The sequence below is a fragment of the Danaus plexippus genome, chromosome 12 (genome assembly GCF_018135715.1).
Source record: "Danaus plexippus chromosome 12, MEX_DaPlex, whole genome shotgun sequence".
Lineage (NCBI taxonomy): Eukaryota > Metazoa > Arthropoda > Insecta > Lepidoptera > Nymphalidae > Danaus > Danaus plexippus.
In genome coordinates, this window is record NC_083545.1 from 1010327 (window position 1) to 1028715 (window position 18389).

The following is an 18389-nucleotide window of genomic DNA, read 5'->3' on the forward strand; positions in this document are numbered from 1 at the left end:
GTCATTGTAACCTTTATTTATATTAATAGCATACGTTATGGTAATTTTAACGGCAAAATTATGTACTACTCATGTTACAAAACTGTACCGTAAACATAGGATTTTGGTATTGGACATTGTCATTAACATTGGATATCTGTTGAGAAAACACGCAAGACGATTGCATCATTAAATGTATTATCTGTACGAAGTTATTAATGACTCTACGATAGTGACGAATGTCTCTCATCATATTACGGCGACCCTTATCACTTGTTAATTTTGATCACCGGCTCTCTACTAGGAGCTCACATAAAACCACTAACTATATAGCAAATTGATAAAGATGCAACCACAACAATAAACTTAATTTATATATTTTCTAATTAAAGTACGCTCATTAAATTTATGTTGCATTCTTAGATGTATACGTTTTGTAAATTGTATGAAAATACTTCATCAACATCTGCTATAGTTGTATTTGACTTGCGTAATAAATTCATTCAACGTTATAAGATAAAGCGAAATTGAATTACGAAAAGTAATAAAAAAAACTTCATACAATTCGTCAGAGGGAACCGTCAGTATGCTTATACAAATTGAATGATACAATACCAAGAGCTTCAATTGTCTTTATTACGCAAGAGGAAGACGAGTCGTCCAGGAATAACGCCGCCCCGGACAGATTTAGACTTGCCCTGACAAAAAAAAAATAACCAGCACGACTTCATGTTACACCGAAAGAATTATTTAGTAAACTGTATATATATATGTTTTGTTTGCCAGAATGTTATCAATCATAAAGAACATACCTTTTTTTTTTCTTATAACTAACAATGACCAAGGAATGTAAATGACACTAGTGGAGTTTTTTATTTACATGTTATTAAATACACTTCTGTACACGCAGCTATAGACCACAGCTAGTATGTAGTTAACCGAGCAACTACTATTGCTATTAATTCCACATTCTACGATCCGTTGAAAAGATAAAACCATTTTACTCGAGAGTCTTTCGAGAGCTGTAGTTTTTTTTCCATTAATACTATCTTTAAGTTGATATTCTGAGAAATGAAATTGTTAAATAATTCATAGAAGCGTTTAGATGTAAAAGAAAATATTACAGGTGATAGAAATGTTTTGATTAGAAAATAACCACGTTCATGGAACATCGCCTAGTTTAGTATACATATAAAAAAACACTTTTACGCTTTAAAATGAATACGAAAACTATGATGTTAATCGTGAAGATGTGAAAGGCGGTGTGAGTGAGGAAAGTTAAACGTCCTATTTGTGTAGTCACGAGATCTCAAAGCTCTCGTCTGGGACACTTGTCAAATATGGTGTCGATTTATGGACGTTCAAACGAGCTCTGCAGCAGAAACACGAGAAATAGACATTTTGAAAGTTAAAAATAAAATGTTCCATCTCCTTATTGTATGCCATATATAAAAATCCTGCGTGGACAACAATCACTAGCTTCTATGCTTCTCTGAAACGTTTGTTTCCTAGAACAAATTGCGTGAATAATTTTATCACATCGTCATAAAAGATTTAACACATTTTAGCATGTTATGAAAATCATATGTTAAAGCACATAGTACGCTTTCGCTGACCTGTCATCGAATGTTCAATATCGATTATCAAAATCATTCACAGATCTGATTAAGCAAATCATTCCACTAGGAATATTAAATTTTCATCTGGAGATCACATCACGATGTTCGACCAAATTCGCATTACTATTTCAATATAAATGACATTCAATGTGAAGGTCGGTCGTTACCCGTCTCGTCTGTGATGTGTGTGTCTGTGTGTGTTTGTGTATGTCTGTATCTCCCGGCGGGTCAAGGTGGCCGGGGTTGCATTATTCAGACGATTCAGGGTCCGCCGTGTGACCGTCTAAAGTCTAAACATCGGCCTGGTACTAAATTAACCAAATTATATGTCTGTAATGTTGGCAGCGATCACGTTTCGTGCCATCAAACCGTACAGTTGTCTAGACTGATCTTAACGCAGATCATGTTATTCACATAATTACGTATTAAGGATATTATACATAGAAAATGCATTAACCTTAAGCGGTTTTCAAACAATAATGACGTATACAATGTACCTATCAATCAAATTCAATTAACCTCCGTTATATTTTACATACGACAGTTATTTCTGATCAAGTTTTTTTACTAGTTGATTTATCTTTATGTCTCACGAGTTATAACAACAGTTCCGCCTTTATACCGACAACTGACCTGGCCAACATTAAAAACGATAATTTATCTAACAGTTTAACATGAAACAAATTAAAGGCTTCGATCCCTTAGCGGTCACTCATTAAAGGAATTGCATTATAAATATACAATTATCTCGAACACGCTGATTCGCAGGTATGTAGGTAATTATTATAAAAATAATAATTAACACATCACAAACACTTCAAATCCGATTCCCTCTAGGCCATCATCCATCATTAACCATCCAATCGAAAACCAAACAAGAAAAAACCACATATAAAAAGCGCCGACCGAGGTACTGTTCCCTGAACCTGCCGTACAACTTTTTATTCGCACTTGTAACCATAATTAACTCACGCACTTTCGGTAATTTTACAATTTCACAACGCGTTCCAGCCCTCGGATCTCGAAGGTGGTTGACTTGAACAAGCTTAACGAGAGCAGATAAATAATTATGACAAGGGTAATAATGATTCCGCTTTAATGAAGAGAATGTGCAAAAATACGTAAAAGTATTTGTAACTGTTATATAACAATTATCATTTTAGTGTCCGTTGATTGTACATAATCCATGACTACAAGATAATGATCTTAATGAAGATAATGATAGAATCGAAGATGAACTGCACGTTCATAGGGGCTCGCGACGTTAGCGTCAAATTCCCCAGGGAGAATAACAAAAAAAAGTGGACAAAAAAAAGTTTTAGGCGCCAAAAAGCCGCCTTCATTCTTGGAATGGGAATTAATGAAAAAAAACCATAAACCTAAGTCACCGAACGGTTTCACGAACCGATGGGCAGAAATCTTTAACATTTCACCAATGAGACGATAACAAAATATTTTTTCTTCACAATTTATCTGCTTCAAATATGATCGATACTCATTTGCTTTGGACGATAAGTCTGCTTATCTCTGTGTGATGACATTCCACCGATTATCATTCCTAACCGATATACGGCAAACGTAAAATTTATTCGTAGTTCACAATCATTCGATATTTAATCTAGACGTTTCTACAAATCTAGATGACCTCATTTTTAGTTATAATCGGAATGTTTGTTTTTATATAATGTCCGATTATCAAAGATAAGCGCTTTAATAAGTACAAGTATGTAATAAAAATGACTGACTTCAATATATATGTATATATTTCGTTTTACATGCCTCTAGAATATCAATAGTATGAAATATATATATCGGCGCAAGCAGCTTCAATGACGGATGCAACATGGAAATAACTGGCATCAATTATTATAACACCTTATTGGTCGTCATTACTATTGTTAAAAGTAAAACGAAATCAAAGAGAATAGAACTATGTTTGAATTCTGGTTTAAATATGACGTCTGGACGCACGACAGGGGACTGCAGAGTTCAGCGAGTGCGGAGCATAAAGAACCTTCGAGAAATACAAGAACATTTAGAAGAATTGAAGTTTCATTTTAAAATATCTGGAACTTACTGAAACAAGTGACATTAGAGACGTCAGCGAGGCTGGCGTCCTGTCTTTAAAATAATGAATTTATAATAAAATCCGATATCAGAAGTGGGATCGCTCCTGTGATCAGTTACTGCCGGTCTTAGTGTATTTGTAAATCCTGATCCAGCTCAAGAAAATAATCATCCGGAGAACTTGCGTAATGAAGAACGCTCCTCAGTCTTTCATGCAAATGATGTCAACAATGCAGAGCGTGACCGAACGTTTGCTACTAAAAAAAAAAAAAAAAAACAAGGGATACGATTAAAATTACTAACAAGATTTTTTTCATCCCGGTGATAGTGTGTGTGTTCGGGATTGATTCAAACGCATCTTTACGGCTGTAAATACGTACCAAATCAGTAACTACGACATTCGAATTAAAGCCTTTTAAAGGAGCGAGCTAGAAAGTGTGCAGACGATTGGTTAGTTGCAACATCAGCACAAGAGGCATTACGTGAGACCATAGCTAACATTTGTTATTATCCTTTGAGCTAACCTCGTGTCCATGATGTATTCTGAAGAGAACCATGAGATTCTGTAGGGAAGGCTTGTGGTACCGTGACAAGACAATTATACACCACAGATCTGGAGAGCGTGACCTCTGAGCTAATCGCGTGTTACCCTTGAGCTAACCACGGGTCCTTGATGTATCCATAAGAGAACCATGAGATTCCGTAGGGATGCCTTGTGGAGCCGTGAGAAGACAAGTCTACACCACAGATGTGGAGAGCGTACCTCTGAACTAATCGCGTGTTACTCTTGAGCCAACCACAGGTCCTTGCTGTATCCTTAAGAATACCATGAGATGACGTAGGGAGGCCTTGGGAAGACTTGAGTAGAAAGTAATATTTGCATGTCTGGTTAACGGCAGTGCCTCTACAAAAACGATGCTGTAATTCAAACGAAAGCATACTCGACTCCAAAATCCTGATCAAATACATCTATTGCGAATACAACTAATTTCTGTTCCTTTTCTGCTAACCGTGGTCATGCGTTTGAATCGTGTTTCCGACGGGAATAAGGAGATCACGCCGAATTTTAATTTAATACCAACTGGTAAATGTACTCTTAAATAAAATGCAAGATCGCAGTGGTGCGTTATACAAGAATCAATTGCAAATGATATCTCTGGGTGTAGAAAACAAATCGTAAACTATTTGCGTGGATAGAGATCGGACCTTACTATTTCAATGAATAGTTAAATAGTTATTAATGTAGAAATAATTTTCTATAGTTCCAGGTTTTGAAACGACTACTGATATATTAACCGGAGCAGATTTATTACGTGATAAGAATACATGTGGAAAATTTAGTATCCTTGCCGATGTTTTGCACATACGAACAAGTCAATTATGCTTTGACAGTTTAGATTACAATTCAACAATCAGTCCGTTTAAATCGAAGTAATGCACCAACACATTCAAAACAGGATGGTCGAGGCGGAGAGAAGATACAAAGCTAGGTTTTTGAGAGGTCGAGCTACGATTAAAAGATTCCAGAAAGGAGATATTGTAATAATAAAAATATAACCCCAGAAATCGGATATCCCTATATTTAAAATTTTGTGAACTATACAAAATCCAGAAAATAATTGAGAATGATTAATATCTTGTAAAGTGATTTTAGACAATGGATGACTTCGAAATGTGGCACATGACTAGCTACGAATGTGGCACATGACCAGCTACGATGAGACTTCACAGCATCTGAGGGACGACACAGAATTACTAAGCAAGCAGTTAGGTGGACGGTTCGCCTACCTAATAGTTATCCGGTGAGCGTATTTCATTTTGTTCAAATTGCTTCATTCAAACGCATTACCATTAATCATTGCTAGCAATGTGATTGTCTAACACTTAGTTTGAGATATATTACTATAAAAGATGCATTTGGCGTGCGGATCCGAACCATAACAAAAAAATAATAATAATAATAATAATTAATAAAAAAATAATATTGTAGACGGGTGGAGACGTCTTACGAAAAAAAAAATTATGTAGACGGGTGGAGACGTCTTACGAAAAAAAAAAATAAATAAATAAAAAAAAAATAAAAAAATATTGTACATGGGTGGAGACGTCTTACGCCAAACAAATAAAGAAAGAAAAAAAAAAAAAAAAAATGTTGTAGGCGGATGGAGACGTCCTATGACATATGTTATGAATGTTCGTGTGACGCCCCAAAGCCATAAGTAGATTAAATAATTGGACCTGATATTATGATTTCGTCTCACGATGAGTCGTAATAAACAACGTAACCCATACGACAACAACAAATTTGTTAACCATAACTATAACAATATAAAGTTATCTAGGTTTACTGTGGAAGTACCTAGACTACATAAGTATCTCTCTGTTATCACAGAAAACAATGCAGAGCACGCATCAGTATAACCGTATCGGCATGACTTCGGATGATGAAGCATCAATTCTTGAACCTGGCCCATCTACTCTACGAGACCTGCAACGGGTACGAGAACATAATGAAAGCTAAGCAGGAGAGAACACATCACCAGGCAGGTGCAGAGCACGCACCGCCTGCCAGAATGGCCGTATCGGCGCAAGCAGCTTCAATGACGGATGCAACATGGAAATAACTGGCATCAATTATTATAACACCTTATTGGTCGTCATTACTATTGTTAAAAGTAAAACGAAATCAAAGAGAATAGAACTATGTTTGAATTCTGGTTTAAATATGACGTCTGGACGCACGACAGGGGACTGCAGAGTTCAGCGAGTGCGGAGCATAAAGAACCTTCGAGAAATACAAGAACATTTAGAAGAATTGAAGTTTCATTTTAAAATATCTGGAACTTACTGAAACAAGTGACATTAGAGACGTCAGCGAGGCTGGCGTCCTGTCTTTAAAATAATGAATTTATAATAAAATCCGATATATATATAAAAAAGAAATCTCTGTATAATGTACGTCACACAATTGTGTGTATTTTAGCTGGAGTATAATTGCTTCATTCGATTGTAACGAAAATTCTTTGCAACAAAATCACAAGAATTTCTTTTCAATCCAAAAATAAATAAATCATAATCTATTCATAGACGAAGAAGTAACAGAAACGAACAAGTTACATCCTTTCATGACTAGGAGTCATAATAATACGTCTAAAATCAATACACCTTCAAATAAATAGAGACCCTTCAAAAACAATCGGAGGTCTTCTATTATTCGGACATATTTCTATACTTTGTCGGCATCATATTGTTGCTGAGATAAGAAAAATTTATTTAGCATTCCCAAACAAAAACGAAATCTGTTACCGAGAAGACGCGTCCATTTCTCCAACTACCCTCTAGTGAGAACAATGCCACCATTGTGTAGAATATCCTTTATAATGTTTGGTTCATGAATCGATGTCCGTACCGGGGTGGTATGCCCTTATGTTTCTGTACAATGATTTTAAAGATCCATTGTCTATTAGTCATTGTGTAACAAACATCTGAGGCGTCATAAACGACACTTCCCTGTTATAAGGCAGCTGGTATTGAAAGGTGCAAGACTGTCTTTTTGTTTCATACCATAATTAACATCACCTGTTCGACGTTTCCTCGCTACAACCATTCTTAGTGCGTGTCCAGTTTAAATGTCCTTGTTTCCATTAGACAAGGACAAAAAATTATTTAATCTCGCCTTTAATACGATCAGACATTTGAGATTTATTGCTTCAATAACGGCTGCATTAAGTCAGCATTTTTAATTGCAATTAATCTCGTTTAAAACTGTAATCGATACAACTATACCAGTATGTAATGTAATATACATATATGCATCTCCTTGGACGTCGTTACTTGTTATAGAGAATGTAAAAAATACAAAAAGGCATACATTATCCACATGATAACTCGCCATCGATCACAACTCAACTCACATGGCTTCCTTCAAGCACTTTCCAGTCTGTGGTTAGCATGTTATTTTTTTTTGTGTAATCTTTTGTATCGGACAGGTGATGGTGAACCGTAAAGCGGCCTCTCACTGACCCACCCCACAGTAATGATCTCTTAAACATTCGTTGATACACGTCCCGATGTATTTTTAATATCGGACCTTTTTTACAATCGCTCCCTTTTATAAATCCATTTAATGATATCTATTAGTACAATCGTAAATATTCCGTGATATCCGCAGGTGCGCCAAACCGATGTTCTCTTTACGTATCAAGATTAAAATTCACTGAAATTAATATAAAATGTGAAACTTGATACTTACAAACAATAAAACATTAACATTATAAAAATATTTACTCGACTTTACAGCAATAAAACTTAATTGGGTACTCTTTGATGTAAACATTCTTTTTCTGTTTGTTGTGTAGGAGTCTAGTTGGTATAGAGGTAATATTACCGATCAATTTCAAAAAAAACCCCTTAAAAACAACTCTATATTTAGTGTCAAGTAACACCAATATTATTAGCTTTGTACTTAATGTGCACGTGCCCTTATAGTTATAATTGGGCTTAGATTTATACAAAAACGAGTCCTAATACCAAGTATTAGATATTAAATTTGAGAGTATCGATATAATAAGCTGTTAAAGAGTTTTTTTAATTTAATTTCCCCATAATAACACAGCGAAGCCCCTGTGTCTTATTACAGAGTACTAAAGTTCAATATTTAAGTCAGTATAAAATTAGGGAGCTCGTTACATAACAACTAGCATTTTAATACAATTACAGACTCGTTATTTGACGAAAAACGTTATTAATTATAGTGATTTTTTTTTAATCTACATTTAAAGGGCACATAAAATATCTGTTATCTTCTACGAGCTTTGAAAAGAAATTTTAAGTGTAATGGGTTCATTTTTAAATTAATCGGTGATATTTCAATAGAAAATAATTTGTTTTTAAACAAATAATTTAAAATAGATAAATTAAAGCAAACATCTTAATATATACAGCATTTCTTTTCATTGTCACATAGCTTTATAATTTTTGATGAATGCCATTCAACTTTGAATTGAGTATAATGTACGTAAATACTAGACAAAAAAACTGTATCTTGGAGATAAAATAGCCTTCATTTATTTAATTCCTCTACATTAAATATTAAATCAAATCATACATTTAAGCCGCGGAACCCACTGCAACCCCTCACAGAAGTAAAACGCTCTAACATATTTAAAGTCTATCTATTAACATAAATTAATGGTTTTTTGATTCATATAAGGACGTTATCGTCTATTGAATTCCGAAATTTATATTATATACGTATATAATAGTGTCTTTTGAATAATGTGAAAATATTTAAAAAGGACCCTCCTGGTTAAAGTGCCAACACCTAATTGAATAAAACTACATGATTCAACATTAGCTGAGTATTTATTGGCAAAATTAGTTTAAATATTCTATCTCTGTCGATTGTATAAACTGTGAACGAAACGGATAATCGGTGAAATGAGGAGGTACATAATAAATCCGTTGTAAATGTATCGTAAATACATTAACAAGCGGGTAGCAAACATGAAGGGAGTCGTCAGTTATTTCAGGGATAATAATTATTAAACATATGACTTTGAAAATATGAATAAAATAAAAACAATATTAGTTTATTTTCCAACAATCGTATTGTATATTGTAGGCCAAAGAAGTGACATATTTGCCAATCATCTCCTTGATATCGTACGATTGAGTACATACGTAAGTATATAATAAATCAATATAATTTCAAAGTCGCGTTTTTTCGTAAACTCCATAGAAACAGATCATGAAGCCGAGCGGCCGGCTCAACGAATTTCCACTATTAAAATAAATATTAAACACGATAGCTGTATATAAATTTTAATTAGCTTTATGGTTGAAAAGTTATGAGGGTTTATGTGAATGCAATATCTCAGAAACTCGTTAAATAAAACACCGTCTATTTGTTACAAGTTACACCCCACTATAAAGTTCCAATAATGTTCATTTTGAGTTATATTGTATGGCAAAAACTTATACTACCAGCTACTTTATTATTTAACAATAGTTATTCCGGGGTCCGTCCGCTTCGTGGGTACAGTTAGCATGTAAATATACCACATAATACTAATGAAACTTGAGCGATTCAGGCCCCGAAGATATGCCTCTATGTGTACAGTCAGCTCGAGTTATGATCTTCTCAATGTTACGCTAAAACCATACGTAGGTAAGTAGTAAAATTGTTTAGTCGTTTGTTTTATAATAGACATGTATATGATACGTTGGATAGTACGGACGAGAAGAAATACATTGTAGTAGTAAAAAAAATGAACACTGTAAGCATTTTAACAATTTGAATTCATTAAAATTGCACGGTCCAAAAGGATTTTGTCATAACTTGAAACACGAATATTCCGGATGCGATATTGTAAGGAAATATTTTGTTTCTCTCAATAAGATGGATTAATTCTTATATATAATTATTAGTATTATAAATGTAATTATAAGTGTACAATCATTTTTGTAGTGTAGGATTACACTTAAATTCATTACAAAAAAAAAATTAAATGCAATTAATTTTATCCTTGCCAACACACTTTTTAGTCAACCCCATTGTATGTGGTCAGTAAAACATTCTATTCGATATTTTTAATGTATGATAATCAAACTTCCTAAGTATCCTCTACTAAAAGTAGAAGTCTAAATATAATAAAAACAAATCCTTAACAGGCTACAACAACATTTTGTAACGGCGTTAAATTCTCCTGTATTACATAAACGACACAGACTTGACATAAACCGACAGCTTACTAGAGCATGAGTTAGCCTTTGAATGAATGCATGAGAGAAATCATGTCTAACCAACCGAGCTGTGTTTTACATATAGCCGTACAAGTGCATTACTATACAAGATTAATTTTATATCGGATCAAAATAAACACACGCGACTCGCATAGCGATCCTATTCCTATATACGTATTGTTTAAAATAAAACATTGAAACAAAGCAGACAATAGTTGGTGGATATTATTAGTCAAGGATTACAAGTGTATGAACTCAAATGAGTGTGTTGATAGTAGAGTTAAGTCAGTTCTACTATTGGTGTCACAAAATCTATAATAAATTGGTTATCAACGAACAGTGATATATAAGTAGGTACGGTATCTTTATAAGGAATCTGTTGCCAAGGGGCCGCATGGCAACGTTCAAAGACTGGCAAAACTTCCATACTCACATTTGTTATCTTTTGGTGGTAATCGGCCACTGAACCCGGGCTCCTGAAACAACAATACGACATATTAATACACCAGATATATTAGATTACATTCAGGAAATCTGAACAAAAAAAACGGCGTTTAACGATCACGGCTCTAAAGTTTACCGTTGCAACATACACTACAATTACGACACACATAACAAATTAAACAAATATCAGTCTTGTGACATCGAACACTCGACTTGTAACCATTAGCCGAAATAGAAAAAAAACTTATCTTTTATCATATCAGAGTGCATCGACCCGATTCGCCGTCGAGACGAGATTGCGTGCGGGTAATTAGATTCAAAATATTCCTTAACACGGAGGACACGAACAAAATAAATAACAGTGTGAAGGAATCAATTCTTGGTATATTTCGTAAAGTGATATAATGTCAGTAATGAGGGACCGGCGGTACATAAACAACAAACTCGCAGCGCAGCGGCGCCGCCCACAACTGCATTGCGGGTGATGCGGAGGGACTTTCAAGTCTGCGGTACACTACCGACGACTTTTAGCGACATAAATCCACCGGCGGGTCATTCTTCTTTTACACGAATACAATTAATACGAGAGAGCTATCAGATGACAGCGACACATTTGACAAAACTGCTGATTTACTTAAAATAATTATTGCGACGAACAAAACCTGTTTCTGTATTACAAGAATTATATAATATGTAACGTTATTTGTATCCAGACGTCGGAGAACACGATCGGAGACAGTTTTTGCAAATCGTGCCGGAAGGCCGGCCATTCACCATATTAGTTAAAAAAGACTTTCCAATATCAGTTTCGCAACTAGTCAGCTGTGAGGCGAACGAGTGATATTTAACTTAAACGCCCGTTCGTATTAAGGTCATAATCAAAATAATAATGTTATAATATTACACAGAACAATGGGGCGTGATCCGGACACGAGCGACGCTAATTATAGTGGGATAAAAAACAAGGTGAGTTAACAAACATGCTGTTCCTAGAAATAGAGAAAATTGGCAAGACCTGTCGTCTGGAATTGGCATTAAAATGTTTCAAACGAATTAATAGTACTTTGTTCAATTCATTCCTTTTGTTATTTTCAGCATAATATTCAAGAATTACGTTCATTTATATGACGTTTTAAATTGCAAGTATTTAAATTACAACATTAACTCAACTTGTATGTTATAGTATTGTAATGTTATAAATTATGTGTATTAAACATAAACATTGTTGCCTCGTTGCAACTCGCCTTGCTGCAAGGCGTGCCGCCACGATGGAGCAACAGACTTAGAGATAACATAAAACAACAACAACAAAATAATACAACACAATAAATTCAATGAATTGAACAGTTGTTATGTTTATTATGACACCGAAGCCGAATTGAAACAATACATTCCTTAACGGACAACATACGTTAAACTACAAACGTTAGGAACTTCGAAACAACGTCCTATGGGAATCTTAATTTACTAAATACACACACACACACTAACTTTAAGGGCTGTTACTTTATATATAACATATCATAAAAGTGTGTATATTCTGATCATAGCATTCGTATGCCAAACTGAGTCACTCAGCACCGGCCAAAATATTTACAAGATGACGCACTCCGAACGGACCCAACGGCTCGCTAACTAACTTTGAGTACACATATATTACAAATAAAATCGTACCGATTAGCTATTAAACGAAAACCAAGACTTATATACTCAAAGTCGATAATTTGTACAATAACAGATTAGTACAATTTTGGCAACAAACTTCCCTGATCCCTCATTACCATGCTAAGGTCAATAGTATGCAACAACATACCATATCAAAACTGAAAGGACTCTTAACATAAGGACAAACTCGCATCAGACCAGACCACATCATATAAAATTTTAATTTGAAACCACATATACTGTAATGTATTACCACGAACAGTAATTATACAAATACTAAAATAAATTAATTCATATATAACGTCGTGTTCGAGACGATAGGGGCGAGTTGAAACATCAAAAATAATATTTGTATGAGCGTAGTGTATAAACAGCCTTAAGGTGACGCAAATAAGATCATTTTCAGTTATTCAGTACATAAATAATTCATTTGAAAGAAAAAGCGTTGCGTCACAGGAGGGAATGTTTGTTTTAGAATTAATATTAAATTTTTTTGGAAGTCTTATTTATCTCTTGGGACAATAACGAATACCAAATTAGGTTTAAGAATAAACTTGCACTGTTAAAGAGTATTTAGTTCTGGTTGAAGAATAATAAAGTTGTTTAACACGCATCCCAAAGATACAATTACTTTGTATAAACTCAGTCGTTGAAACAATTCATGCAGCTCTGTTTCAAATAAGTGACGTTTACAGTTTAATTTATTATTTTGCTTGTATTTACTCATATTATTGAAATATTAGAAACCAGAGTATGAGTAAATGTAACACGCACTATCATTTGTAAGTAAACTAAATCAGAACACAGCCGTAAGTGTTCTCAATATTTTTATAATTTAATGTTTAACCGTACATCACATACGATCAGGACCTCTTGATGTCACACCCACAACAGAAATACAAAGAAACAATGTACTTATATCTTTATATCAGTATGTTTACTCAGCTCAAAGGCGAATGTAAGTCACTTTGGCTACGACCCTTGCCCCTACCATGGACTCGCGTTCAGCGCCTCGACGTAGGTTTACTTGTGTGAGATACTTGAGTTTGGTCTGAGAGATTTAATGTTACTTTTATAACAAATTAGCATAGATCACGTCTACAACCTGACATTAAAAAAAAATCATAATTTTTTTTGGTTCACTTTCTTGGATAAAATTGCATAAGCATGATAAAATGATTTTTTTTTTTAATTTTTTCGTTAAATAACCACATATTTCATAATTATTGTGAAATATTTTGTGTCGTGTGGTCCGCACAAAGTGTTCATATGAATGAATCACTGATCACACGCCGCGTAAATGATACAGAAACACAGGACATCATCAGCATTAACAGTGCATTTGAATCACGAGACACAACATATGTCATATATCTATGTGATGCACGTCTAATAAATAAAACCGTTAAAAATTACTTCATTCGTCACATCCTAAACTTCTCAGTGAAGCTTCTCACCCTTTTAATACAATGTTGATAATATTACATAATATTAACAATACATCTAGGAAAATTTTAATTATGTACATTTTGTTTTCGTTGTAGTTTACCTGCGTATTTATATTTCCACGTAACATCATTAAATTATATTTTTATTTAACGCCCATATCACATTGGACTATTCACGTGTTACTCTAGCATCGATACCACTGACAGCTAATTCACTAATATATTTAACAATAACATACATTGCATAAATAGGTTTATAATGGGAAGCCTATTACAAATTTACAACATAGTAACTGTAATGATCTTTTAATATGCGTTCGAATTAAATTAATCGTACACGTTTATATGGATGAGATGTGGATCGACGGACAATCGGTATTGAAATGCATTTATAAATAAATATAAATCACGTGCTACATATATATAGAATAAAAACATACATATAAATAATTATATACATATACTGAAGCCAGCCAACGAAACAAGATAAATTATATAAATAAACTGAGTTGTTTTTATTTCAAATGTATATTATAATCATATGTGACAAATATTTTTTTTTGTAACATATTTAATCGTACTTAACATATAAAAGTTTTAGAAATAATTCACACACCTCGAGTGAAATTCTTTATTGTTAACGATCTTAGCTTGAGCATTTAGATAACTTTCAATTACTATCAACTGTGTATGAACTAAAGCAAAATTTATCCGGCCGTGTCATGGACTATTGTATAACAAACAAGCGTACACACAACACGTATATGATCTAAGATGTACAGTTCGTTGTTATGTTCATAGTTTTATCATCCATTGTTTCACATAACTATGGCCATTAATAAACAATTTCAAACATTGTTCCGATACATCTCTACTAATGCCATCTTCCGCTATAACATAGATGCGTGATACCATAAAAACAAAATACAAAAAACTGATAATAATTATGTCATTATAATGTTTAATATTAATTATATAAAAGTTGAAACATTACCTGAAAATTTGCAAACTCTATATATAATAAAGTTAAGGAGGAATTGTTACAAGTTTCATTAAATAAGTTGCTATTGAGCAAACCGTTTATTGGGTTACCGAGTTATGTCGAGCTTAACTTGGATAATTTAAACAAGAACTAACATGAACTACTATAAGTAACTACGACTAGCTGGTGTACAGTAGTAGTTTTGTTGATAATTTTTTTTAACCATCACGTACAAGACCAATATTATGCTAATAAAATAAACTTAAGCAATAGTTTAATTTACTCGGAAATGTATTTTAAAGCAAAACAGAGTAAGGATTATAAAACTAACAAAAAAATAAATGTCTGAATAGTTTATTGAAGTTAATTCGTCTGCTCGAGTATGGGAAAACCGGAGTACGTATTATAAATTATCATAATCACGTCAACGACCCGAAAGGATTTCGTCAGTTGTAAATCACTTGATATTTAGTTGTGTTATCAGTAGCCAGCTAGCGTTATCGCGACGATAGTTTAAATGTGAGGTCATGAACCCACATGTCTTGGAAGACAAACCGTCACGCTACGTACTAAGTTTCATGGAAAACTAATCTGATTATTGTTTTTTTGTTTAACAATTCTTTTGTTCTATTTATACAAAACTGATATTGGTATTTGTACTGTTTGGAAAATATTAGCTGAAAAATCACAATCGCTGTTTAGCGATTAGGGCTGTCGACACCGTGGTGTTTACTATAGAATAATATTCTTTTTTGTATCGCCAACATCACATTTCGCAGAAAGGTTCTGTTTACACAGACACACTTCCGGTTTATCCGTTTTTATATATTTAAAGAATACATTGGACACAAATGTGTCTAACAATCACTTAAATCTATTGTTAACAAATAAAATCTTTTTGTATACAAGCTAGTAATCTTATCTTTTATGAGCTAGAAAAAAAATATACATTAAATCATTATTAATAAGGCATAACACTAATATTCGACATTTAAAACATGACAAGCACATATTTTAACAGCATCGAAAATATTTACGGTCGTAAATACAAAGAAATATTCAAGTCATGTAGGGGGCACCGAAATAATTATACAACTTAATCCTCATTGAAATGTAAGACATAAAAATAAAAGTAATAAAGTAAAGCATAAAACCGTAATGCATATTAACAAGTAGGCAGTGTGTCATTTCTGATCGTACACACAAACCGTTACTGGCGGGTTCATAAAGCACCCCAATATTGGTTGCGCGTGCGCACCATGCGGGTACCTTTTACTATTGTAAATTATAATGACTTCATAACAATCGGTCGATCATACATACGAAATGGTCCCGTATCGCTTTGCTACATTCACACGTCCACTAACATTATTGGTTATAATTAACTGGGATCAATACAAACAGTTACGTCTCATAAATAATATATTAGTATGAATTTAAACCGAATTTTAAGCAGAAAATAATTAATAAAAACGTGACAATAGAATAATTAAAATGATTAAAATGAAACATTTCGCTATAACTTTGTTTATAATAATAATAATAAATATAAGTACATTAAGATTATGTTATCTCAACCATACTGACAGCAGCGCCTCGATTTTAAGCACCACAAGCAAAAAAAGTATCAAATGCTCGGCATATGATACCCCCGTTGTCTTTTTTTTTGCCACCGAAAAATATAAAATTTCATTAAGTATATTGATTGTACGTTTGTTAATTTAAACAGCTTTACATTATTACATTAGAACCCGCATTCTGGGGGTAATTAAGTACCCCGTGTCAGATTGATGGGACAAAAATAATTTATTTAGTCCCCATCTGCCCTTCCATGAAAAGCGCAATCAAATTTCGACCACCACATTGAATATAAATTAAAAATCGACAGCGGAGTTGGATATATTTTTATTTTGTGATTTATTTCAAAAGTGTTTATATATAAAAAAAATATTTATGTTGAGACTCATATAACGTCTGTTTTTATTCGTATATTGAAATACAATAACGCATTATGTTCGGGCAACATTTGCAACACGTAAGGATAATCCAACCCTAAACAAAAGAGAAATAATTGAGAACTTCCGTTCGCCTTTATAATACTTCGGTGATAAAATCTACGCACAGCCTCATTAAAGTATAATTAATGCCATTAAAGTTGCAAACGAGTGCGGACTGAGTCATGGCCCCCATAAAAATTGCAGAGCGATGCTTTCAACCGCAATATGGTCATTCTATAATTTACAAACTAATTATAAGGGGAAAGTATTCGGACGATTGAATAATCGCTTCCCAGTATTGTTTGGATCGTATTTGGTTAGCAACAAAACTGAAATGTTTAATACTAATGTCATAAGTTCATAAATACAGCTAGTGTTGTACCACAATAGTAAGAATCCCGTCTCACGTACACAATATGACCAAATATTAAAACGTCAATAACCGATAGCAAATGAACGCTCGAAGATTAGGCAAGAGAAATATTAATGACATAAAAAAATATATTCCGTTAAAATATTATTAGTATAGCCTTCGTCATGGTATAGAATAACAATGGCATTTTTTACCAATACAGTAACATCATTTGTCATTGGCGCTGGGAGGGCGCTACGGGAATTGAGAATCGAAGGCACCACTTCAAGAAGTAGGCATTAGCGTTTTTGTATAAGTTTAAAATCAACAAAACACTACTGGTTACATAAATCACGGATGAGTGAAATTTTTATATTTTATCATTATGTTCGCGACATAATATTTTTTTTTTCAGTATAAAGTAATTTTTTACAACATTTTGAAATTCCAAACGCTGAATCTTTTTGAATGTACCACATTATTTAGAGCAGTCAGTAACAGTCGATAAGGATTAAATACCATTTCGTCCTCGCGTCCCCAACACTAAGATTAACGACACCGCTGCATTTGTTAGTTGATCTAATTGTTAACAATGCTAGAGTCGAAGCTATTCAAACTATATGTACGTACAGTGTGTGGTAACACGCACACATTGACAAGAACATAAATAATTATTTCACATCACCCTGTTTCCTTAATCTCTCAACATAAAAAAATACCGCATTATATACGTTTCATGTGCTTGAATCTTGAAATATCGCCAATTTAAACACAATCATTATATACTGCTAATAGCTTGTATCGCGAGATAATATTTTTATAAGACTACTGTTGCCACGCTACCAATAATATAACATGTTTTATCTCAATTATTTTATATTATTTATTTTGTATTTACATAAACATACCTATATAGTATACGTGAAACCGATTACAACATACTGGAATAGTTTTTTTTTTGACTCTTAAGATATATGGTATTTTAGTCTAGTTGAATTGATAGCTTTTGTAAATTGTTTATATTTCAATAGTACAGTTGTAGTGAATAGTACAGTGTTGTCGGCGTATGTAAGACGATTCAACGAAATCTAA

General features: G+C 33.4%; 1 protein-coding gene across 3 annotated transcripts in view; it reads right to left on the reverse strand.

The window, feature by feature from the left end:
* The window catches only part of LOC116772406 (mitochondrial cardiolipin hydrolase-like), a 65847-nt gene that overhangs the window by 24680 nt on the left and 22778 nt on the right, over nt 1–18389 (reverse strand). For 2 of the 3 annotated variants that reach the window (XM_032664598.2, XM_032664597.2), the window contains exon 5: nt 10843–10885. The exons of the other annotated variant lie outside the window; for it this stretch is intronic. The gene's annotated coding sequence lies outside the window, so the exon portion shown is untranslated. The remainder of the gene's footprint in view (nt 1–10842; nt 10886–18389) is intronic. 3 annotated transcript variants of the gene reach the window in all.